Source organism: Cervus canadensis, chromosome 21, assembly GCF_019320065.1.
Source record: "Cervus canadensis isolate Bull #8, Minnesota chromosome 21, ASM1932006v1, whole genome shotgun sequence".
Classification (NCBI taxonomy): domain Eukaryota; kingdom Metazoa; phylum Chordata; class Mammalia; order Artiodactyla; family Cervidae; genus Cervus; species Cervus canadensis.
The window spans coordinates 41,434,380-41,459,527 of NC_057406.1; positions in this window are offsets into that span (position 1 = coordinate 41,434,380).

Consider the following 25,148-nt stretch of genomic DNA (forward strand, 5'->3'; position numbering starts at 1 on the left):
CTCCAAAATCACTGCAGATGATGAATGCAGCCATGAAATTAAAGGATGCTTGCCCCTTGGAAAAAAAGCTATGACCAACCTAGACAACATATTAAAAAGCAGAGATATTACTTTGCCAACAAAGGTCATATAATCAAAGCTATGCTTTTTCCAGTAGTCATGTGTGGATGTGAGAGTTGGACTATAAAGAAAGCTAAGCCCTGAAGAATTGATGCTTTTGAACTGTGGTGCTGAAGAAGACTCTTGAGAGTCTCTTGGACTTCAAGGAGATCCAACCAGTAAATCCTAAAGGAAATCAGTCCTGAATACTCATTGGAATGACTGATGCTGAAGCTGAAACTCCAATACTTTGGCCACCTGATGCAAAGAACTGACTCATTTGAAAAGACTCTGCTGCTGGGAAAGATTGAAGGTGAAGGGGATAACAGAGGAAGATATGGTTGGATGGCATCACTGACTCAATGGATATGAGTTTGAGCAAGGTAAGAGTCAGACACTACTGAGCAACTAAACAGAATTGATCTTGCTGTAAGACATGTTTTTCCAGGAAACAGGAACCTTCTGGCTAATCTTGTTATCATAAGATGTATGTGTGGGAGTGAGTCTGATAAGACATTTACAACCTTGAGTCATTCTTTGGATCTATTCAGTTCAGTTCAGTTCAGTTCACTGAGTCGTCGTGTTGAACTCTTTGCGACCCCATGGACTACAGCATGCCAGGCTTCCCTGTCCATCACCAACTCCCAGAGCTTGCTCAAACTCATGTCCATTAACCCAGTGATGCCATCCAACCATCTCATCCTCTGTCGTCCCCTTCTCCTCCTGCCTTCAATCTTTCCTAGCATCAGGGTCTTTTCCAACAATTTTGATATATTACTATTAATCAATTGAAAAAGTATATAGTATCTAGCTAAAAACTAGCAAGAGGGTTACTCTCCTTCCCCCTTCCAGTGCCTCTTATTAAAAGCTTTTTCTATCCCTGTTACTTTAATAAAACTTTGCTACATGAAGCTCTGGGTGACTGAGTCTGTGTCCTTTGATCTCGAAGTGAAATTATCTCCTTCAGAGATCAAGAATTTGTTCACCGCTGCCCTGTAAGCTATCATTATTAGGCTCCTTGTACATATGAAGTCATTGCTAAAACAAAACAAAACAAGAGAATTGGCAGAGAATATATCTTTTTTATTTTTGAAGTAGCTATTTGAGCACATTCTCAACATTTTAAATTCTCTTTAGCTTTTTGATAATTCATTTTACTTTATAACAATTTTGTTAAAACATATTTTCCTAAAAATCAGCCCTTTCACCTAGGTTCCAAATTAGTTAGCCTGGAAATAACTAATTCAAAGTAATCTTTTGTAGTTGTTTATATTTGCTAATATAATCTTTTTTTCCAAAAAATTTTTTTAATTTTTTAAAAATTACTTTCTCTTTTTTCTGGATTAAGGTACACAATCACTTTTATTGACATTCTGAAAGAAATACTTCTTAGATTTGTCCAAATAAATTTTCATGTTTTTTTCATTTATTAACTTTTCTCCTTAGTCTGTTCTGTCTGCTTTCTGTACTTTTTTATGTGAGGTTTTGGATAGAAGACTGATATTCTTTTTTAGAATGTTATGAGTTATGTTAATTTAGTTTGCTCTTATTTAGTAATTAAATTGTAAATTTTCTTTAATCTTTCCTCTTATTTCAGCAGTTCCTATAAGTAAAGTTTAATAATGCAATATGCTTATGGAATTATGCTTCAAATATTGTGAACATATTAAGGTTGCTGCTCTTTATCCAAGAACAGCCCTTGTTTTTGTTATGTAACCCAAATGTTATTCTAGTGTGTTTATAAAGGGTGTCAAAAGTGCTATTTCTGATTTGTAAAACAAGTGCCAAATCTAGGTAAACTTTTAATTTTATTTAATTATTCTGTATTTCAAATTTTAAAACATCATTAAAATTTTAGTATTGTGGTAGAAGGTACATATAGAGAAGAACACAAATTTTGAATGGATAGCCTCAACCAATTTTAAAATATATATATACAACTGTGTAATCATCCCCCATATCAACATACAGAAAATTTTCAGCAGACAGAAGGTTTTTCATGCCCTTTCTCCTGCAAAGAAGTAGCTCCACTCTGATTTCTGTTACTCTGTATTAAATTAGCTTACTTTTGAGTTTCTTATAAAGAGAATCATATGTTTGATGTGAATCATTGTCTGCCTATTAATTTTGGGCCTTGTTTCCTTTGCTCAACATTTACCATTGTTGTTGCCTGTGGTAGTAGTGTTGGGGCCACTGTGAGGAAAGCAGGAGAGACTTCATCTTGAAGCCTGTCATCCATCTTAAAGACAGGATATTCACTGGACCTGAACTCTGCCCAAGAATGAGGAAATCATTGCTAATGAAAACCAGGTCTCCTGGAGACTCCCCTCCCAACAGATGGCAAATGGAGATTGTAGTTGAGGTCAGGCTGCCCATGTTAGATTAACCATGGAGACATGCCCCTGTGATGTAAAATTATTGTTCCCTCCTTTAACCTTAATTGTTTGTTCTCCTAGCACCTGCTTGTTGTAAAACTCAATCATATACATCAAAGAGGTTGTGAACATGTCATGTAGCGAGGGGTATAAAACTAAGTCTCTCAGAAACATCAGAGTTCTTGTTGGGAACTGATTCGCTTTGGACCCGCTGGCATAATAAACTGTACTACACTGGCTTAAGTGTCCTCCAAGGTGTGTTTTACGACTCCAGATTCCACAACAGCAGTTTATTCTGCTATGTTACTGTGTGGTATTTCATCATATCCACTATAACTTATTAATTTATTCAGCATTGATAGGTATTTGAACTGTTTCCAGCATTTGGCTATTATGAATAAAGCTGCAGTGAATATTATGATGCATCTTATCAGAGGAACTTATGTATGCATATCCTTTATCTCTATACCTAAGAGAGAAGCTTCTTTCATATGATGGAATTGTTTTTAATGTTAGTGAAGTGAAAGTAGCTCAATTGTGTCTGACTCTTTGCCACCCCATGGACACTACTGTTCATGGAATTCTCCGGGCCAGAATACTTGAGCGGATAGCCATTCCCTTCTCCAGAGGATCTTCCCAACCCAGGAATTGAACCCAGGTCTCCCACATTGCAGACGGATTCTTTACCAGCCACAGGGAAGCCCAAGAATACAGGAGTAGGTAGCCTATCCCTTATCCAGCGGATCTTCCCGACCCAGGAATCGAACCGGGGTCTCCTGCGTTGCAGGCGGACTTTTTACTGACCGAGCTATAAGGGAAGCCTCTTAAGGTGGCTGCTGCTGCTGCTGCTAAGTCGCTTCAGTCTGTCCGACACTGTGCGACCCCACAGACGGCAGCCCACCAGGCTCCCCCGTCCCTGGGATTCTCCAGGCAAGAACACTGGAGTGGGTTGCCATTTCCTTCTCCGATGCATGAAAGTGAAAAGTGAAAGTGAAGTCGCTCAGTCGTGTCCGACTCTTCGCGACCCCCATGGACCTTAGCCTACCAGGCTCCTCCGTCCATGGGATTTTCCAGGCAAGAGTACTGGATGGGGTGCCATTGCCTTCTCTGCTTAATGTTGCTGGATATTATCAAAACATTTTCTAAAGTGGTTGTACTGATATACTCCCCCAGTTACATTATATCAGATTTCCAGTTGCTGCACATCATTGACAAAACTTGGTCCATCTTTACCATTTCCCCCAGTACCTAAAATTTATTGGGTGGTTAATATGTGCCAAGTATTATGGTAAATCACTTTTATTAATGAATTTATTCGCTCCATTCAGTTCCTGAAATAGTCTCAAAGGATAGATACTATTATGCACCCAAAACTTGTTTTGTTTTTGTTCTTGTTTTTAGTGATATTTTATTGAAATATAATGTATGTGGAAGTTATACTAAATATATTTTTTACATATCAAAGGTTTTTTCTCTACCAAGACAGAGAAAATGTTATCACTTAAAGGCTTTCTTGTGCCATATCCCCAACCGATCAGACCAGCAAGCATAATGACCATTCTGATTTCTATCATAAAGATTGAGTTTGCCTATTTTTGAACTTTATGTAAATAGAATCACAGAGTATGTACTTCTTTTGCACCTGAAGCCTTTCACTAAACTTTATATCTGTGAGATCCAACAATATTGCTGAGTTCATTCTTTTATAGTGCTGGTCATAGTGATTCACCATTGCTATCATTGTATAGTATTCTTCTGTATAAATATTAATATTATTCTTAATTTATTAACTAATTCTATGTTCAAGGGAACTCGGGTTTATTCCATTATGAGGCCATTACAGACAAACCTGCTTTTGATCATGCCTTTCAGTCAATAAATTGACTTACTTTCAGGAGTGTATCCTTAGAAGTGCAGTTGCTGAATAGAGGGCATATAAGTGTTTAATTGTAGTAGATAATACCAAAGGGTTTTCAATATTGGTTAACTCAATTTGCACTCCCATTGAAAAAGACTTCTAACTGCTCCAAATTTTTGCCAATACTTGATACTATCTTTTTAATTTTAGCAATTCTGATGGTGTGTAATGGTATGACATTGTAGTTTAATTTAAATTTTTTCTGATGACCAATGTTATTTCATATTTTTTCTGGCCATTTTGGTATAGTGTTTGTGAAAAACCTATCAAAGTATTCTACTAAATTTTAATTAAGTTGTTTTGTAGTACTGTGAATCTCTTCTCTCATTTTGTGGCTTGTCTTCTTGCTACTTTGATTTTTATGAAATGTAGCTTACTGTTTTTCCTTTTATGGTTAGTGCTTTTTGTATCTTAAGAAAATGTTGACTATTTCATGTTTATAAAGATATATTTCTGTTAATGTTCTAGAAATTTAATATCTTACCATTCGCATTTAAGTATATCATCCTTGTTCAATGTCATGTACAGTATGAGGAAGGGATCCAGGATTATTTTCTCTATGTGTTTATCCAGTTGTTCCTGTACATTTATTAGAAAGACCCTCTTTTTCTAATTGGATTGTAGTGGCATCATGTTTTAAATTATGGTAATGTATATGTATTTTCAACACTACGTTGTTCTATTAGAGTGTTGTAATAATGACATGCCAGTGTCACTCTGCTTAGTGGCTGAAACTTTATAGTAAGTTTTGATACTTGGTAGCATGATTCTCCAATGTGCTCCTCAAGACTTTTTTTAAAAATATACTTTAGCATCAGGTTGAAATTTTCAAAAATAAATATTTTAAAAGTAAATAAATAACAAGATAATAAAATAAAATTCAACTTGGATTTTAAGTGACATTACATATTGAGTATATAGGAGAATTTAGGGAGAATGAAATCTTAACATTATCGAGTCCTCCAATTCATGTGCATATATTCCTCACTTTATTTAGGTCTTTTAGAAATCCTTTCATCAATGTTTTGCAGTTTTAAATACAGAAGTATTGCCTATTATTGCAAGATTTATTCCTATCTGTGGAAATATTAGCTAGAGGATTATAGTCATAGGATTCTTAGGTATAAGATTATAACTTTTTTACACTGTTACAAATATTTACATTTTTTTTTGCTGTTTTACTTTATCTTTTTATTGAAGAATAACTGCTTTACAGAATTTTGTTGTTTTCTGTCAAACCTCAACATGAATCAGCCATAGGTATACATATATCCCCTCCTCATTGAACCTCCCTCCCCTTCCCACCCCTGCAGGTTGTTACAGAGCCCGTGTCTGAGTTTCTTAGCCATACAGCAAATTCCCACTGGCTGTCTATTTTACATATGGCAATGTAAGTTTCCATGTTACTCTTTCCATACGTCTCACCCTCTCCTCCCTTCTGCCCATGTCCACAAGTCTATTCTCTATGTCTGTTTCTACATGGATGCCCTGTAAGTAAATTCTTCAGTACCATTTTTCTAGATTCTGTATATATGTATTAGAATACAATATTTATCTCTCTCTTTCTGACTTACTTCACTTTGTATGATACATTCTAGGTTCATTCACTTCATTAAAACTGACTCAAAGCATTCCTTTTTATGACTGAGTAATGTTTCATTGTGTATATGTACCACAACTTCTTTATCCATTCATCTGTTGATGGGCATCTAGGTTGCTTCCAAGTTCTATCTATTGTAAATAGTGCTACAATGAAAATGGGATACATGTGTCTTTTTCAGTCCTCAGGGTATCCTCAGGGTATATGCCTAGGAGAGGGACTGCTGGGTCATGTGGTGGTTTTATCCCTAGTTTTTAAAGGAATCTCCGTACCATCTTTTTCTTTAATAGTAAATTTTTTCTTTTACACAAAATTAAACCTTATACATAGAAATTGTAGCTTATGATGTTGTTATATTTATTAATTCTAATAAAACTTTTAAAGTTTTTATTTTTAAGATGCAAAATTATTATTCTTCCTTTCCAATCTTTATAATTTCCATTCCTCCTTTCTTGTTTTATTGCACCATTTAGGGCTTCTCATGCATTATTTTTTCATACATTATTTTCCCTATGAAATTGAAAAACGTGTGTATTCTACAGTTTGGGGTATAAATTAGGTTAAGTTGCTTAAATTATGCTATGCAAGTATTTATGTTAACTGGTTTTTATATTGGATTGCTTGTTTTGTCTGAGAGAACTATGTTAGAGTATTTATAACTGAGGATTTGTCTATTTTTTTCTATTTCTGTCAACTTTTTTCTCCACCATATGAAAAAATGAATAATAGCAAAGGTTTCAAGATGAGATTAAGCCTTGACTGTTTTATCCTTGTTTCATTAGTGACTTATTGGTCTAAGATAGAAAGGAAAGGTTGCGGAGAACTCTTCATTCCGCAATGTGCTCAGATGTCAGCACCATTCCTCTAAACTGGGGAAACATTAGTACTGCTTTCAGAACATCAAAAATGTCTAATGAAGCATTTGACTGAATGTCAAAATTTATTTGCTATAGATTAAACTGTCAGAGAGGGGAAGCATTAGGGTTACCTGTTGGGAAATGATCAACAGTTGCACTTAAATAATGATAGTTACTTTTCAACTACAATTGTGGCAGTGAAATAAAGAAAGAAATAGATAGTTCTAATTATAATTTGGAGATGGCAGGGACAACATTCCACAGTGACTTAAAAGTCAAGTGGGTGAGGAAGTTGAAAAATAAGAATGAATATTAATTTTAGGGTGTGAGCTTTAACAGTTTAGGCCCTGTTTTTAGTGTGTTTTTTATTGGTAAGCCCCACTGAGTGAATACAATCATAAGAAACTGCAGCAAATTTAGAGCATTAACTAGAAAGTTCTTATTTCAGTGTATTCAGTTTAATTATGTTCCCAAATCCTTTTATATCTAATTATATGAATGACATATATATTATTACTGTTTTCGATGACATTAGCTGCCTAAAAGTGTCTTAGTTACACTAATAAATGAAAGCTATTATGTATCTATATTGATACTAATATAGCTATAGATGTGTAGATTTACAGATAGATACTGATTCTTGAAATACTTGGGCAAAACATCACCCCAAAATGTGATGATTAATTTAAATCACCTTTAAATTTTTTAACTCAAATGAAGATCGTGTTTATATTTTAAAATAATGCCAATTGAAAAAAAAATAATGCTGATTGGGATAGGTGCTAATTACTGAGAATTTCAAACCAACTACTGAAAATTTGATAATGATACACAGTGCACAGTTAATTAGAAAATATATTATTAAAGGTCAGGTTAGAAACTAAAGCTTTGACATTTTGATATATAGATAAACTATGTGGGAGCATAAAGTAAAGATTTATTTGAATTAAGGTATGATTGAATGGATGTTGCTCTTTCCTAGGGCATCAGGATGGATATCAGTAATTGCAATGTTAAATTAAATGGTAGCTGTAGTTAAGGATAGAGGCTAGCAGTTGTTTTAAATGATCCCAATCTCTGAATAGCTTGCTTAATTTATACTATATTTATATGGATTTATAATATACTACTCCAATAAATGACTTGAAATGCCAATGCCAGTGCTAAAGGCTACGTGACAAATTACAATGAAACCTTACACACACTTTTCTTTTTTTAAGTGACGTTGGTAGTAAGAACATCATACAATTTAAACATAGTCTTCAAAATGTCCAGTCATGCCAAAACACTAGTGCTGAGTAGCTTTTATTTTGTATGGAATATATTGATTCAAGATATTTTAAAAATAATTTTCTTAACCTTTTCAAAATTTTAGTTAATATAACCCACTCTACCTTCACACTCTCAATGGGATGTCATGTCAGTTTCTGAATGGCCACTTGCTTATTTCATAAATATTTGTTGAGAACCTACAATGTGAGACCAATAGCATAAGTGATAGCCAGGACTTTCAAGGAGCTCAGGCCAAGTGGAGATTCAGAGTTAAAACAGAAAAAAAAAAAAAAACATGAAAGTGACACGTGTATGAATAAAGACAAAATGAAATGGCATGAAAGCCCAAAATAAGGAGCTTGGTGGACTTATTAGAGATCCTAGAACAGGAAAAATTTAAGTTGGATCTTAAAGGAGATCCAAAATGCATTTGACAAGCCAATAGATGAGAGAAGGATGTTTCAGACAGAATAATCAGTTTAACAATAAGAAGAGACAGATATGGTTTGAATGCTTATCATTAGTCAAGCTGGATAAAAATGTGCTTTTATTCATTATAAAAGTGAGTCACTCATTCGTGTCTGACTCTTTGCGACCCTGTGGACTATACAGTCCATGGAATTCTCCAGGCCAGAATACTAGAGTGGGTAGCCATTCCCTTCTCCAGGAATCAAACCGCAGTCTCCTGCATTGCAGGCAGATTCTTTACCAACTGAGCTATGAGGGAAGCCCTGAAGACATTCATTATGAATGTCCTATAATTACATTATTCCCACACTACATATTAAGAAAATGAATCTCAGAAATGTCTTATAGCTAGTAAAGGGCAAATTTGGTATTCAGACTCAGCTAGTCTAACAGGTTTTACACTCTTTACTATGCCACTTAGATGGCATAAGAAAAGATGGAGGTAGAGGGTGAAAGAGCTTTGAGAAGGTGCTTTAGTAAAACAGCTTTAATCCTCTCCAGGGCTAATTTTAAAGCACAGAGTTTGTAATTTCAAGTATACCCTATTCCAAGAATAAAATATTTTTGTGAGTATATTTTTAAATGACCAGGTGGTTCAGAACTTAAACTTGGGGGTTTGTTCTAGTCTCTTTAAAAATGTGGTGCCTGGATCAAAAATTATTGTCTTCTCCAAAATTTTCCAAAGTGACTTTCTTCTGTATCTGTATTGCCATAAATACACCTCTGCTGGGCTTTGTAATCTCTTAAAATATGTGGAATTTCTTTTTCTTTTTTTTCTAAAGACTGTTTTGGACTCCCAGCACCTCTTCCTCACCTTCAGTAGCATACGTTTAACTAGTATTTGCTTATAACCAAGTCTACCTTTTTTTTTTTTTTTTTTTTTTTTTTTTGGTCTCTCTAAGTGAATTTTTAGAGATAAGTCCTGAAAAACTAATAATGGCCCTGGGGCAGGATGACACCCAAAATAACATTGCAGCTGGCTTGGTTTTTGTTAATTTTACAGGAATGTTCTGCTTTAGAAATACCCACTATATAACCCTTAATTTGAATATATATTTAGGGCAGTAGTTAGTACTGTCACATAAGAATTAACTTCAAACTTTACTCATGAAGAGGTGTTACTAAGCCAGCAAGAAAACTGGCAGGGGGTGGAGGGAAAATGAAAGGGTTAGATAGGCCTTGGTAGGGAGGTCAGGGTCCCCAAGTGGCAGGAGGAAATAAACCACAAGTAGCAGACATTTGTTGTTGTTGTTTGTTTTTCTCTTTTCTCTACAAAAGATTAAAGGAGGCTCCTTTTAATCTTGTGTTGCCATGATGACACTTGAAACTAACTTTGAGCTGCTAATGGCTCAGCAAAACAATAAGTATTACTCAGGAAAATGCTTTTCTTGAGCTATGTTAATGAAACTATGTATTTGCTTGGAATCTGCCTTTCTTCAAGACTCATGTCAGTTGTTGTATGGCTGTGGATTACTCCCTTTGTGCAGGTGCTATCTCAAAATGCATGTGTTTGGAGAGGAGCCTAGTACAACTTTAAGCCTTGAGGTGTTTCTTTTATCTATGATTAGCAGCTTACTAACTAGTATAAAATGCCTTGCTAAAAAACCAGCAAGTGGGCACTCTTCCTGTCTCCTTATCATGTCCATGTCAGCTTTCTCTATCCCTTTACACCTTAATAAAACTTTGCCATGCAAAAACTCTGAGTGATCAGGCCTCATCTCTGGCCCCAGATAGAAATTCTCTCCTCGGAGGCCACACATACCAGGTCTGTTTACAGCTTTCAAAAACTAAATGTGAAGCATCAGGACAAGGGTAACTGATGACACTCACCTAGTTGAAATGCCTTCTACCTTTTATTCTTGCTTATAAGACAAGATAGTAGACTAATAGACATAGATGGTGATAAAGAAATTGGATTTAACCCTTATGGCAACTATGATGATTGCTAGGGGTCTATTGACTTTCTTTTTATGTAACATTGTAGAATTAAAACAGTTATAGTTGTCCTAGATTTAAAATTTCTCCTCCTATTTAAACCCCATTAAACACTCATAAAGATTTTTTTTTTATTCTAACACTTATATGTTCCCTTCCTCACACAATATTCCCATGCTTTCTTTTTTCTTTATCTCAGATTACCTAAGTGAGTATTTGTGGCAGGCAGTCTCTAAGCTGGCCCCTAATGATTCCTTCCTCCTGATTTTCATGCCCTCATGCCATATCCTCTTTTTGTATTTGAGCTAGACTTATTGACTCCCAGTGAATAGACTACAACAGAACTGTGTCAATTTTGATACTGGTTTATAAAAGGACTATGGCTTTAATTTTGAGAGTATAGACACTGCCTGACATAATGGTTTGATTTACAACTTTTCAATTTTATGATGGTATGAAATCTATTTGCATTCAGCAGAAACTGTGCTTCAAAATTTAAGTTTTTATATTTTCCCTGTCTAGTGATAAGCAGTATGATACTCTCTTGTAATGCTGAGCAGTGGCAGTTAGACCCAGTTCCCAATCAAGCCACTCAATCATGAGAGTAAACTACCAGTACACTTACAACTATTGTCTATCCATACAATCTTTCAGTTTTAGTCTCTCAGTACAGTATTCAATAAATTACATGAGATATTCAGCATTATAAAATACACTTTGTGTTACATGACTTCACCCAACTATTGGCTAACATAAGTGTTCTGAGCACATTTAAGACAGTGTAGACTAAACTAGGGACTTCCCTGGTAGCTCAGCTGGTAAAAAATCTGCCTGCAATGCAGGAGACCTTGGGTCAATTCCTGGGTCAGGAAGATCCCATAGAGAAGGGATAGGCTACTCATTCCAGTATTCTTGGAATTTCCTGGTGGCTCAGACAGTAGAGAATCCACCTGTGAACACTGGAGACCTGGGTTTGATCACTGGGTTGGGAAGATGCCCTGGAGGAGGGAATGGCAACCCACTCCAGTATCCTTACCTGGAGAATCCCATGAACAGAGGAGCCTGACAGACTACAGTCCATGAGGTTGCAAAGAGTCGGATACAACTGAGCGACTAAGTACAGCACGGCTCAGGCTTAACAAAGGCTTGCTTCCCTGATGTCTCAGATGGCAAAGAGGCTGCCTGTAATGCAGAACACCCAGGTTCAAGAATGTTCAGTGGGTTAGATATTTTGATTGCACTTCTTACTTGTGATATTTTCAACTTACAATGGGGTTTATCAGGATGTAACCCCTCTGTAAGTTAAGGAAGATTTGTACTCTCTTACTGCCGCATGCTAGAAGGAAACCAACTATCATCTTGTAAGCTGCCCTATGTACAGGTCTCTATTACTTTGCTAGGGATGCCATAACAAAATACCACAGACTGGTGGTTCAAGCACAGAAATACATTTTTTTTAACAAGACCCAAATCAAGGTGCCGGCAGGATTGGTTTCTCCCAAGGCCTCTCCTTGGCTTCTAGATAGCTGCCTCTTACTGCATCTTCACTTGGTTCTCCCCTGGTGTCTGTTTTTGTGTCCAAAGTTGTTCTTCTTATGAAGACTCCAGTCATCAGATTAGGGCTCCCCCAATAGCCTTATTTTAATTTAATCACCTCTTTACTTTAAAGAGCCCTATTTAAAGGACCTATCTCCAAATATAGTTAGGTACTGAAGTACTGAGGATTAGAGTTTCAACACAGGAATTTGGAGGGGGATGCAATTCAGCATACAACAAGGCCTAAATGCCAAAGTACTAAGGGAGGTCTTAATTCAACAGCCTCTTAGGAAACTGCTGCCAACAATCATGTAAGTGAACTTGGAAGTAGATACACCACTAGGAGAGTCTTCTGATGAAATCAACGCCTTGGCAAACTGCCTGACTGAATCTGGTGAGTAAATTTGAGTCAGAGTCACCAAGGTACATCAAAACTAATTACATTAGTGACCTGCAGAAACTGTGAGGTAAATCTTTTTTCTTGCAGACTTTTAAGTTTCAGGGTAAGTTTTTACACAGCAAGAAATGATAGTATCTTATCTATAACATCAGTTTTGGTTTGGTGGATCTGTTTTTCTGTAGTGGAAGAACGTTTTAATGAAATTAGGAGAAATGACTATGGTTGATATTGTAGCGTACCACCCAGATTCCCACATCATATTTTCCCAGCTACTGAGTGTTGGTTCCTGACAGTACACAGCTGCATCCCTATCAAAATTTGCATTCAACTGAAATGTAATTTTTTTGATGAGTCAAACCTTACCTGTCTTCAAATTAGGGAGTCTGGGCTTAGTGAGAACTGATGATGTACCTACATAGAGATTCCGGCTTTTCAGAGTTTCCTAAAGGGTCCCTCACAAATAAGACACAGATCTAAGGAAAATATTGTATGTTGCATCTCGTCTTTTCTTGGTGCTATACTAACCTTGGCATCACTGATTGAATGGACAAGAACTTGGGCAAACTCCAGGAGCAGGAGATAGGGATAAGGAGGCCTGGTATGTTGCAGTCCACAGGGTCACAAAGAGTCAGACACGAATAAGTGACTGAACATACTCACTTTGGGGCTTCCCTGCTTGGCTCCAAGCAGTAACAAATCTGCCTGCAGTGCAGGAGACCTGGGGTTGATCCCTGGGTCAGAAAGATCCACTGGAGAAGGTAATGGCTACCCACTTCAATATCCTTGTCTAGAGAATTTCATGACAGAGGAGTCGGGCAGGCTATAGTACTGAGTTGCGAAGGGTTGGACATGACTGAGTGACTAACACTTTCACTAAAACTTCATACTCACCTTGGGATTCAATCCTTGATTATCTACGTCAAGATATATTAGACTCGAGGGGGGAAAAGGCAGAAGAGCTACCTCTAAGAGAGATGAATTTTATTCCTTACTCTAGGATAAAATACCCAGCCTTGTTTATGCTAAACTCATAAATTTCTGTCTTGGTGCCTCCAACTGTGTTTCAACTTACAGAAGCCACTAGGGAGCAGCAAGATAATAGGACTGCTTTTCCTGATTATCCCTTGCAAATATATTATTCAGAACAAGTGAAAACAATTGAAAGTGGATCACTGGCATTCATCTCAATGATGACCATTCTGTTTGCTTTTCCTTCCTCAAAATAAAATGAAACAAAGCAGAGTATAAATATTTTTGATAAAAAAATTATCTATTCTTTGACAAAATGAAACAGACTTCTTAAAAACCTGCAATATGAAGTTGCAAATTGAGTCAAATAATCTATGTTGTCAAAAAGAATGAATATTTTAAAATCCACAATAATTCATATTCATGAGGTTTTTTTTTTCATTTATTTTTATTAGTTGGAAGCTAATTACTTTACAGTATTGTAGTGGTTTTTGTCATACATTGACATGAATCAGCCATGGATTTACATGTATTCCCCATCCCGATCCCCCTTCCCACCTCCAACTGTTAGGACTCCACAGTCTCCTTTCTGGAAATGTCAAAGCAAAATGCTCATACATTAAAGCTGAATTGAGAACACTTAACTACATCAGTGAGCTACAATCTAGCCAGGAAAATTGATCTTTAATAACATGATTGCTCAATAGTGTAATAGATTGGCATAGTCTTAGAAACTCATCATGCATGCATGCTAAGTCATTTCAGTCATGTCCGACTGTTTGTGATCTGATGGTTTGTAGGCTGCAGGTTCCTCTGTCAATGGAATTCTCCAGGGAAGAATTCTGGAGTGCATTGCCATGCCTTCCTCCACAGGATCTTCCCAACCTAGGGACCAAACCTGAATATTGGTAGTCAAGTCCTTTACCAACTAATAGTGACCCCTGAGAAACCCGAGAAATTTATCACTTAATGGCTAGATTCTTCTGTGCTGCATTAAGGGAGACACTAGTGTGTGCAGAGAATAGCATCCAAATAATTGGGTATCTGGATAAGAAAAAAAGAGCATGTTTAAATATCCTCAGCACAAACAAAACAAAATACAGTACAGTTTTCAAGTTCTCATATTTGATTCATATTTATGATAGACATTCATCAGACTAATCTTCAAAGCTGTTTTAAACTCCTTGTTCAGGTCAGTTCAGTCGCTCAGTGGTATCTTTGCGACCTCATGAACCTCAGCATGCCAGGCCTCCCTGTCCATCACCAACTGCCAGAGTCTGCCCAAACCCATGTCCATTGAGTTGGTAATGCCATCCAACCATCTCATCCTCTGTTGTCCCCTTCACCTCCTACCCTCAATCTTTCCCAGCATCCGAGTCTTTTCCAGTGAGTCAGCTCTTCACATCAGGTGGCCAAAGTGCTGGAGTTTCAGTTTGAACATCAGTCCTTGCAATGAAGCCTCAGGACTGATCTCCATTAGGATGGACTGGTTGGATTTCCTTGCAGTCCAAGGGACTCTCAAGAGCCTTCTCCAACACCACAGTTCAAAAGTATCAATTCTTCAGTTCTCAGCTTTCTTTATAGTCCAACTCTCACATCCATACATGACTACTGGAAAAACCATAGCCTTGACTAGACGGGCCTTTGTTGGCAAAGTAATGTCTCTTCTTTTTAATATGTTGTCTAGGTTGGTCATAACTTTCCTTCCAAGGAGTAAGTGTCTTTTAATTTCATGGCTGCAATCACCATCAGCAGTGATTTTGGAGCCCAGAAAAATTAAGTCAGCCTCTGTTTCCACTGTTTACCCCCCATCTATTTGCAATGAAGTGATGGGACTGGATGCCTTGATCTTAGTTTTCTGAATGTTGAGCTTTAGGCAAACTTTTTCACTCTCCTCTTTCACTTTCATCAAGAGGCTCTTTAATTTTTCTTCACTTTCTGCCATAAGGATGGTGTCATCTGCATATCTGAGGTTATTGATATTTCTCCCGGCAATCTTGATTCCCACTTGTTCTTCCTCCAGCCCAGAGTTTCTCATGATGTACTCTGCATATAAGTTAAATAAGCAGGGTGGCAATATACAGCCTTGATGTACTCCTTTTCCTATTTGGAACCAGTCTGTTGGTCCATGTCCAGTTCTAACTGTTGCTTTCTGAGCTGCATACAGGTTTCTCAAGAGACAGGTCAGGTGGTCTGGTATTCCCATCTCTTTCAGAATTTTTCAGTTTGTTGTGATCCACACAGTCAAAGGCTTTGGCATAGTCAATAAAACAGAAACAGATGTTTTTCTGGAACTCTCTTGCTTTTTTGATGATCCAGCAGATGTTGGCAATTTGATCTCTGGCTCCTCTGCCTTTTCTAAAACCAGCTTGAACATCTGAAAGTTCACGGTTCACGTATTGCTGAAGCCTGGCTTGGAAAACTTTTGAGCAATCCTTTATTAGCATGTGAGATATGAGTGCAATTGTGTGGTAGTTTGAGCATTCATTGAGATTGCCTTTCTTTGGGAACGGAATGAAAACTGACCTTTTCCAGTCCTGTGGCCACTGCTGGGTTTTCCAAATTTGCTGGCATATTGAGTGCAGCACTTTCACAGCGTCATCTTTCAGGATTTGAAATAGCTCAACTGGAATTCCATCACCTCCACTAGCTTTGTTCATAGTGATGCTTCCTAAGGCCCAGTTGACTTCACATTCCAGGATGTCTGGCTCTAGGTGAGTGATCACACCATCGTGATTATCTGGGTCATGAAGATCTTTCTTGTACAGTTCTTCTGTGTATTCTTGCCACCTCTTCTTAATATCTTCTGCTTCTGTTAGGTCCCTACCATTTCTGTCCTTTATCGAACCCATCTTTGCATGAAATGTTCCCTTAGTATCTCTAATTTTCTTGAAGAGATCTCTAGTCTTTCCCATTCTATTGTTTTCCTCTGTTTCTTTGTACTGTTCGCTGAAGAAGGCTTTCTTATCTCTCCTGGCTATTCTTTGGAACTCTGCATTCAAATCGGTATATCTCTCCTTTTATCCTTTGCTTTCCCTTCTCTTCTATTCACAGCTATTTGTAAGGCCTCCTCAGACAGCCACTTTGGTTTTTTCCTCTCTTTTTCTTGGGGATGGTCTTGATTCCTGTCTCCTGTACAATGTCACGAACCTCTTTCCATGTTCATCAGTCACCCTGTCTATTAGATATAACCCCTTAAATCTATTTCTCACTTTTACTGTATAATCATAAGGGATTTTATTTAGGTCACACCTGAATGATCTAATGGTTTTCCCTACTTTCTTCAATTTAAGTCTGAATTTGGCAGTAAGTGTTCATGATCTGATAACCTACACACTATCTGTTAATAGAGCCCTTCACTTTATGATAGTCCCTCCTTCATTTTCTTCTATCACTAAATACATCATGAGTAAAGTAGCATATTATATTTTTTTCTTTACATATGTCTTAGAGATTTTATAACACGGCCTCAGAACCGCCACTCCTCCCATCAACAGTTGAGCCTAGCTCTTCTTGTGTTTAAGTTCAGTGATGGCTTTCAGCAGAAGTTACACTCTGCTGGTTTCTTGACCCAGGTTCTAAGAAACTAGAAGTTTCACTCTGTCTCTTGGGACTCCTGTCACTTTTGAAACCCAGCCACCATGCTCTGAAGAAGCCATAAGTGCCTACTGGAAGAGGACAAATAATGAATCCACATTTAGTTTTTCTAACCAAAAGCACAGCTGAAGATCTGGCTGAGGTTAGCATCAATCACCAAACAAGCGGGTGATGATGATTACAGATGATTTTAACACACAGCCATTGAGTGCAATTCTCCAGATAGCATCCCAAATAATGTGCAGCAGAGACAAAATGTCCCAGCTGCACTGTTTTCAAATTCTTAGGTCATCAAATCCATAAGCATAATTTAATTGTTTTTGTACACCAGTGTGTTTAGAGCAGTTTGCTATGCAGCAATAATAATGGGACCTTATATTTTTGACTGTCTTCTCATTAGTTATATGCTATACAAGTGGATAATACCACAATCATCTTCTCATACTCTCAGTTTCAGCAAACTGGTAGCACCCCTCTTCCCTCTCTCAAATGGGAGATTAAGGAATTTACTCTGGAGAAACTTACTAGATCAACAATGAAGACTTATAGGTACAGATAACTAGAGACTCCTTAAAGAAACAGCCGAAAGAGATTACTCTAAGGTGAAATACCTTGCCAATCACATATGTTCACATGCCTAGCTTCCTATCAGCTAGAATTATAATTATTCATTCTTAATTTTTGAGCATATAGCTAAAAATCAGAGATGTAATAGACACAGGTTCCATCCTGGGGTGGGGAAGATCCCCTGGAGAAGGGAATGCCAACGCACTCCAGTATTCTTGCTTGGAGAATCTCTTGGACAGAGGAGCCTGGCAGGCTACAGTTCACAGGGTCACAAAGAGTCAGACACCACTGAAACGATTTAGCATAAGGTATCATAGCATAGCTAAAAATCCATAGACTTTTGAGGAGACCCTCTTGATTGGGAGTAGAAAGTCAAGCCAAATAACAATTAAAAAGTGAAACCATATTTGGAATTCATAGATATATTTAAGGAGAAATCTTCAAAAGAAGGTTAAAATTTTTTATCATAGGAAGATATAAGGAAACAGGGCATCCATGAAAAACTTGTAAAAAGGCTAAATGAATATGTTTAATAAAATAAGAAAAGAACTATTGGAAAAAATTTTAAAGCAGAAATTGAATTTTTTTTAAATAGAAGTCTCTTGAAAGATAAAGAAATCTAGAGGGAAAGTAAAACAATGAAATTGCTGCTGCTGCTAAGTCGCAGCAGTCGTGTCCGACTCTGTGCAACCCTATAGACGGCAGCCCACCAGGCTCCCCCGTCCCTGGGATTCTCCAGGCAAGAACACCGGAGTGGGTTGCCATTTCCTTCTCCAGTGCATAAAAGTGAAAAGTGAAGTCACTCAGTTGTGTCCGACTCTTAGCGATCCCATGGGCTGCAGCCTACCAGGCTCCTCCGTCCATGGGATTTTCCAGGCAAAAGTACTAGAGTGGGTTACCATCGCCTTCTCCGGATGAAACTGAGAGATAAAATAATAAAATTAAGGGCCAGTTTTCAGGAGGTCTAATAATCACAGGGCTTCCCTTCTGGCTCAACTGGTAAAGAATCTGCCTGCAATGCGGGAGACCTGGGTTTGATCCCTGGGGTGGGAAGATCTCCTGGAGAAGGGAAAGGCTACCCACTCCAGTATTCTGGCCTGGAGAATTCCATGGACTGTGTAGTCAATGAGGCTGCAAAGAGCTGGACACGACTTAGCAACTTTCATCAATAAGCATGTAGAATTTCTAAAAATTAAAAAACAAACAAACAAAAACTGTGTTTATAGAGGAGAGAGAGGAAATTATTTAAAATTTTTCCAGGAAGATAAGGGCTCTCATTTTGAAAATTTCCACTAAATGGGCACCTGTTACTAAACAAAGACTAATAATAAAGTCTTATACAGTAAAATTTAGACATATTGGGGCTATGAAAACATTAGAAGAACGGAAAGGAAAATGGGTATTATTTTGGGATTGTATAAGAAATATTGTCAATTTCAGGACAAAAAGTTAATAATGTCTAAAAGAGAAAAAAGTAAATGATATTATAAGCACATAATTTTAAATATGAGTGTAATGTCAACATTGTATGAAAGGAAATGACAGCCGCAGTAGAAGAAAGAAATGTTGGTTATAGGCATGTATAATTTTAATAGTATCATATTCTGAAATTTTTACTCAGAGAATAATTGTATGTAAGGTATTTCTGACCCAGAATCAAACAACATGAACAATGAAGGCATAAGTAAATATTCATTAATTTTTAAATTTAAAAATAGTGTTTAAAGGACTAAACTTATATCTCTACTATATATAAAGTAAGTGAGCATCAAGGATATATTTTGTAACACATGGAAATATAACTATTATTTTATAATAACCTTAATAGAGTATAATCTATAAATATAATGACAAACTACTTGTATATCTGAATATAATATTGTAAATCAACTATACTTCAATCTTTTAAAAAAGCTAAATTTTGTTTTTGTTAAACATCATTTATGTGGAACCATTCAGCGCCTTCAAAAGCAAACTTCAGATTTCTTTTTGCTGTTTGTTCATCTACAAATTATAAGTGAAAGTCTGTGGTTATACTAATAGCAAGATGCTAACTGGATCATATATCTTCATTTGACTTAATTTTAGAATTCTAAAAATAATCAAACAGAATTGGGAAATCACCAAAATAAGTAATTAGCTTAGAAAACATTAGGTTGAATGTGATGCCTGATTACATAACATTATAGTACTTTTGAGATATTAGTTCTTCATTGTCAATAATGAATTTTTATTTTCATCTGATCCAATTTAACCAGGAATACTTGATCTTTATGATGTCCACTGTTTATTCCTAGCTAAAATCTACCCATGATACCTATCTATCCATAATACCTATCTGCTATTTTTCTTAGATGATGGATATCTAGGAAGGGAGGATCCTCTAAAACCTCTTTTACATTTTTCCTTGAGGTGAAAAGCAGAGCTAAACCTATGTAGCCAGGCAGGGCTAATTTGATTCTTTCTTGGGTTAAACTCCAGCTCTCAAAACAGTTTACCACTTCTCAAGATGAAGGCAAACCTTGGTTGATTTCACCACTCTGGTAGGAAAAAAGTCTGTAGTACAGCTTGAAATGAATAATGCAGGATCATCAGTACCATCTTTCTAAATTCCATATATATGCATTAATATACAGTATTAGCTTTTCTCTTTCTGACTTACTTCACTCTGTATGATAGACTCCAGTTTCATCCACCTCATTAGAGTGGACTCAAATGCATTCCCTTTTATAGCTGAGTAATATTCCATTACATATATGTACCAGAACTTCCATTTATCTGCCCATGGACATCTAGGTTGCTCCCATGTCCTAGCTATTGTAAATAGGGCTGCAATAAGCATTGGGGTATGTGTGTCTCTTTTAGTTTTGGTCTCCTTGGGATGTTTGCCCAACAGTGGGATTGCTGGGTTGTATGGCATTTCTAGTCCCAATTTTCTTAAGGAATCTCCACACTATTCTCCACAGTGGCTGTACTGGTTTTCATTCCCACCAACATTGTAAGAGGGTTCCCTTTTCTCCACACTTCTCCAGCATTTAGCACAGATGTTAAAAACAGACTTTTAGACTCAGTGGGAGAAGGCGAGGGTGGGATAATTTAGGAGAATAGCATTGAAACATGTACATTACCATATGTAAAATATATGACTAGTGCAAGTTTGATGCATGAAGCACGGAACCCAAAGCCAGTGCTCTGGGACAACCCAGAGGGATAGGGTGGGGAGGGAGGTGGGAAGTGGGTTCAGGATGAGGGGAACACATGTATGCTGCTGCTGCTGCTGCTGCTGCTAGGTCGCTTCAGTCATGTCCGACTCTGTGTGACCCCATAGACAGCAGCCCACTAGGCTCCTCTGTCCCTGGGATTCTCCAGGCAAGAATACTGGAGTGGATTGCCATTTCCTTCTCTAATTCATGAAAGTGAAAAGTGCAAGTGAAGTCGCTCAGTCGTGCCAGACTCTTAGCGACCCCATGGACTGCAGCCTACCAAGCTCTTCTTGCCTGGGATATTCCAGGCAAGAGTACTGGAGTGGGGTGCCATTGCCTTGTCCAGAACACAGGTATACCTGTAGCCAATTCATGTTGACGTATGGTAAATATTTACACAATATTGTAAAGTAATCCTCCAATTAAATAAATTAACTGAGAAAAAGAAATGAATAATATTTATTTTTATAATCTCTCAAAGATTCTTTTTCACAGTGGATTCCTTGCATTAATTTGATTATTTATTTCTTTATTTGATAAATATACTTATTACATGAGTCAGGCATTTGTACTAGGCACTGGAGATTCAATGGTGATGAAAACTATTGTCTCTGTCAAAGAGACCAGAGAAGGAGAGAGACTTTGTCAAATAATAACAGGAATATATAAAATTCAGTGAGTGAGTTAGGAAGGACTACCCATGTTTTGTTTATTCCTTGTCACAACCCCATCATCCTTTTCTGAAGTTAAGATTTTGTTAGGAAGGGACAGGGTAGGTTGAGTGAATACATGCAGGTGTGTGGGGGGAACACAGGAAGCAGAGGAAACAGATGATAATTAAGAAATATACCTTTGATACAGGGAGTCAGATTGCTTACTAAAAATTAGAATAAATTGTTGTTTTTAATGTAACTATGTAGTAGTGTAGACTTTAGACTAATATTTTTAAAAATCAGTTTTGCAAAGCAATAAATTTGTCCAATGAATCTATCCAACAGATTTTTTGGTATCAAAAATTTGACAGTGGAATATTGAGCTTTGGAAAGCTGAGAAAGTGTAAATGAATTTTTTTTTGGAGCCAGATTTGGCACTTTGTGATTTAAGACACTGTGGTGTTTCCAAGGAGATGATTCAGTCTTCTGTATGAAAATGAATGACTTTTCTCACCAACCTCCAACAAGGGAGCCACAAGTGATTATCACAGGAAAAAAAAAAAAAAACAGATTCTTTGCTTAGAAAAGAAACCCTGGCTGAGAAGATTATCATCAAGAAGAACCTTAGGATAAAGTTGTACCAACAATATAATGAAAACAAACCAATTTGGCAGGTGGAGAGGGAAACTAGATTCAATTTTTCTCACTCTTAATTCATGTCCTTATATAAATTAACTAGTTGGAATGCTTATTCAGGTTTATGACCTTATATTTCTTTCAAAGTTCTCAGACTAATTTTTTACAGCCCTGTTTTCTATTCAGAGAAAGAACATAGTAAAATATTAGTTAGCATTTGTTAATAGATGCAAATGTTGCATTTATGTTTCAGATAGTTCTTCTTTTATTATGTTTGCATATTCTCTAATAAATATGAGGATGTAGCAGAATTATATTGTAAAATACATAATCCTTGCATTAAAAAGAGAAAAGGAAGAGGATTGCAGAGCGTTAATGGTAAATATCTGAGTTGAAAAGTTGAATATTTTTGGATTCAGTGATGAATGACATTTACTTTATTTTAAATTTGTATTTCCTTTCTAAAAAATTAAAAATATAAACATTTACCCATACTTTGGCAAAACCCATTAAGATATAGCTTAGCTGCATATTTATTAAGTTGTAACAGGTGGCACTAGTGGTAAAGAACCCGCTTGCAAATGCAGGTAGATCACCTGTTGTTGTTCAGTCTCTAAGTCATGTCCGACTCTTTGTGACCTAATGAACTGCAGCACACCAGGTTTCCCTCCCAGAGTTTGCTCATACTGCTGTCCACTGAGTCAGTGAGGCTACTGAACCATCTCATCTTCTACTGCCCTATTCTATTGCCTTAAATGTTTCCCAGCATCAAGGTCTTTTCCAATGAGTCAGCTCTTAGCATCAAGTGGCCAGAATGCTGGAGTTTCAGCTTCAGCATCAGTCCTTCCACTAAATTTTCAGGGTTGATCTCCTTGATTTAATCTCCTTGCTCCAAGGGACTCCCAAGAGTCTTCTCTAGCACCACAATTCAAAGGCATCAACTCTTCGGCCTCAGCCTTCTTCATGGCCCAACTCTCACATTCACACATGACTACTAAAAAAAAAATCATAATTTTGACTATACAGACCTTTGTTGGCAAAGTGATGTCTCTGCTTTTTAAAAATGTATTTAGTTTAATTGGAAGCTAATTACTGTACAATATTGTAGTGGTCTTTGCCATACATTGACATGATTCAGCCATGGGTATACATGTGTCCCTCATCATGAAGCCCCCTTCCACCTCCCTCCCCATCCCATCCCTCAGGGTTGTCCCAGTACACTGGCTTTGAGTTCCCTGTTTCATGCATCGAACTTGGACGGGTCATCTATTTCACATATGGTAATATACATGTTTCAATGTTATTCTCTCAAATCATCCCATCCTCGCCTTCTCCCACAGAGTCCCAAAGACTGTTCTTTATATCTGTGTCTCTTTTGCCATCTCACATATAGGGTCATCATTACCATCTTTCTAAATCCCACATAAATGTGTTAATATCCTGTATAGGTGTTTTTCTTTCTGACTTACTTCACTCTGTATAATAGGCTCCAGTTTCATCCTCCTCATTAGAACTGATTCAAATGTGTTCATTTTAATAGTTGAGTAATATTCCATTATGTATATGTACCACAGCTTTCTTATCCATTTGTCTGCTGATGGACGTCTAGGTTGCTTCCACGTCCTAGCTATTGTAAAGAGTGCTGCGATGAACATTGCAGTACATGTGTCTCTTTCAATTCTGGTTTCCTCAGTGTGTATGCCCAGCACTGGGATTTCTGAGTGTTATGGCAGTTCTATTTCCAGTTTTGTTTTGTTTTGTTTTGTTTTTCCTTTTGACTGGTTTATTTATTTTTATTAGTTGGAGGCTAATTACTTTACAATATTTCCAGTTTTTTAAGGAATCTCCACACTATTCTCCATAGTGGCTGTACTAGTTTGCATTCCCACCAACAGTATAAGAGGGTTCCCCTTTCTCCGCACCCTCTCCAGCATTTATTGTTTGTAGACTTTTTGATAGCAGCCATTCTGACCAGCATGAGATGGTACCTCATTGTGGTTTTGATTTGCATTTTTCAGTAATGAGTGATGTTGAGCATCTTTCCAAGTGTTTGTTAGCCATCTGTATGTCTTCTTCGGAGAAATATCTGTTTAGTTCCTTGGTCCATTTTTTTATTGGGTCATTTATTTTTCTGATATTGAACTGCATGCACTGTTTGTATATTTTGGAGATTAATTCTTTGTCAGTTGCTTCATTTTATATTATTTTCTCCCATTCTGAAGGCTGTCTTTTCACCTTGCTTATAGTTTCCTTTGTAGTGCAAAAGCTTTTGAGTTTAATTAGGTCCCATTTGTTTATTTTTGCTTTTATTTCCAATATTCTGGGAGATGGGTCATAGAGGATCCTGCTGTGATTTCTGTCAGAGAGTGTTTTGCCTATGTTTTCTTCTAGGAGTTTTATAGTTTCTGGTCTTACATTTAGATCTTTAATCCATTTTGAGTTTATTTTTGTGTGTGGTGTTAGAAAGTGCTCTAGTTTCTTTCTTTTACAGGTGGTTGACCAGTTTTCCCAGCGCCACTTGTTAAAGAGGTTGTCTTTTTTCCATTGTATATCCTTGCCTCCTTTGTCAAAGATAAGGTGTCCATAGGTTCGTGGATTTATCTCTGGGATTTCTATTCTGTTCCATTGATCTATATTTCTGTCTTTGTGCCAGTACCACACTGTCCTGATGACTGTGGCTTTGTAGTAGAGACTGAAGTCAGGCAGGTTGATTCCTCCAGTTCCATTCTTCTTTCTCAAGATTGCTTTAGCTATTCGAGGTTTTTTGTATTTCCACACAAATTGTGAAATTATTTGTTCTAGTTCTGTGAAAAATACCGTTGGTAGCTTGATAGGGATTGCATTGAATCGGTAGATTGCTTTGGGTAGTATACTCATTTTCACTATATTATTTCTCCCAATCAATGAACATGGTATATTTCTCCATCTATTTGTGTCATCTTTGATTTCTTTCATCAGTATTTCATAGTTTTCTATATATAGGTCTTGTTTTCTTAGGTGGACTTATTCCTAAGTATTTTATTCTTTTTGTTGCAATAGTGAATGGGATTGTTCCCTTAATTT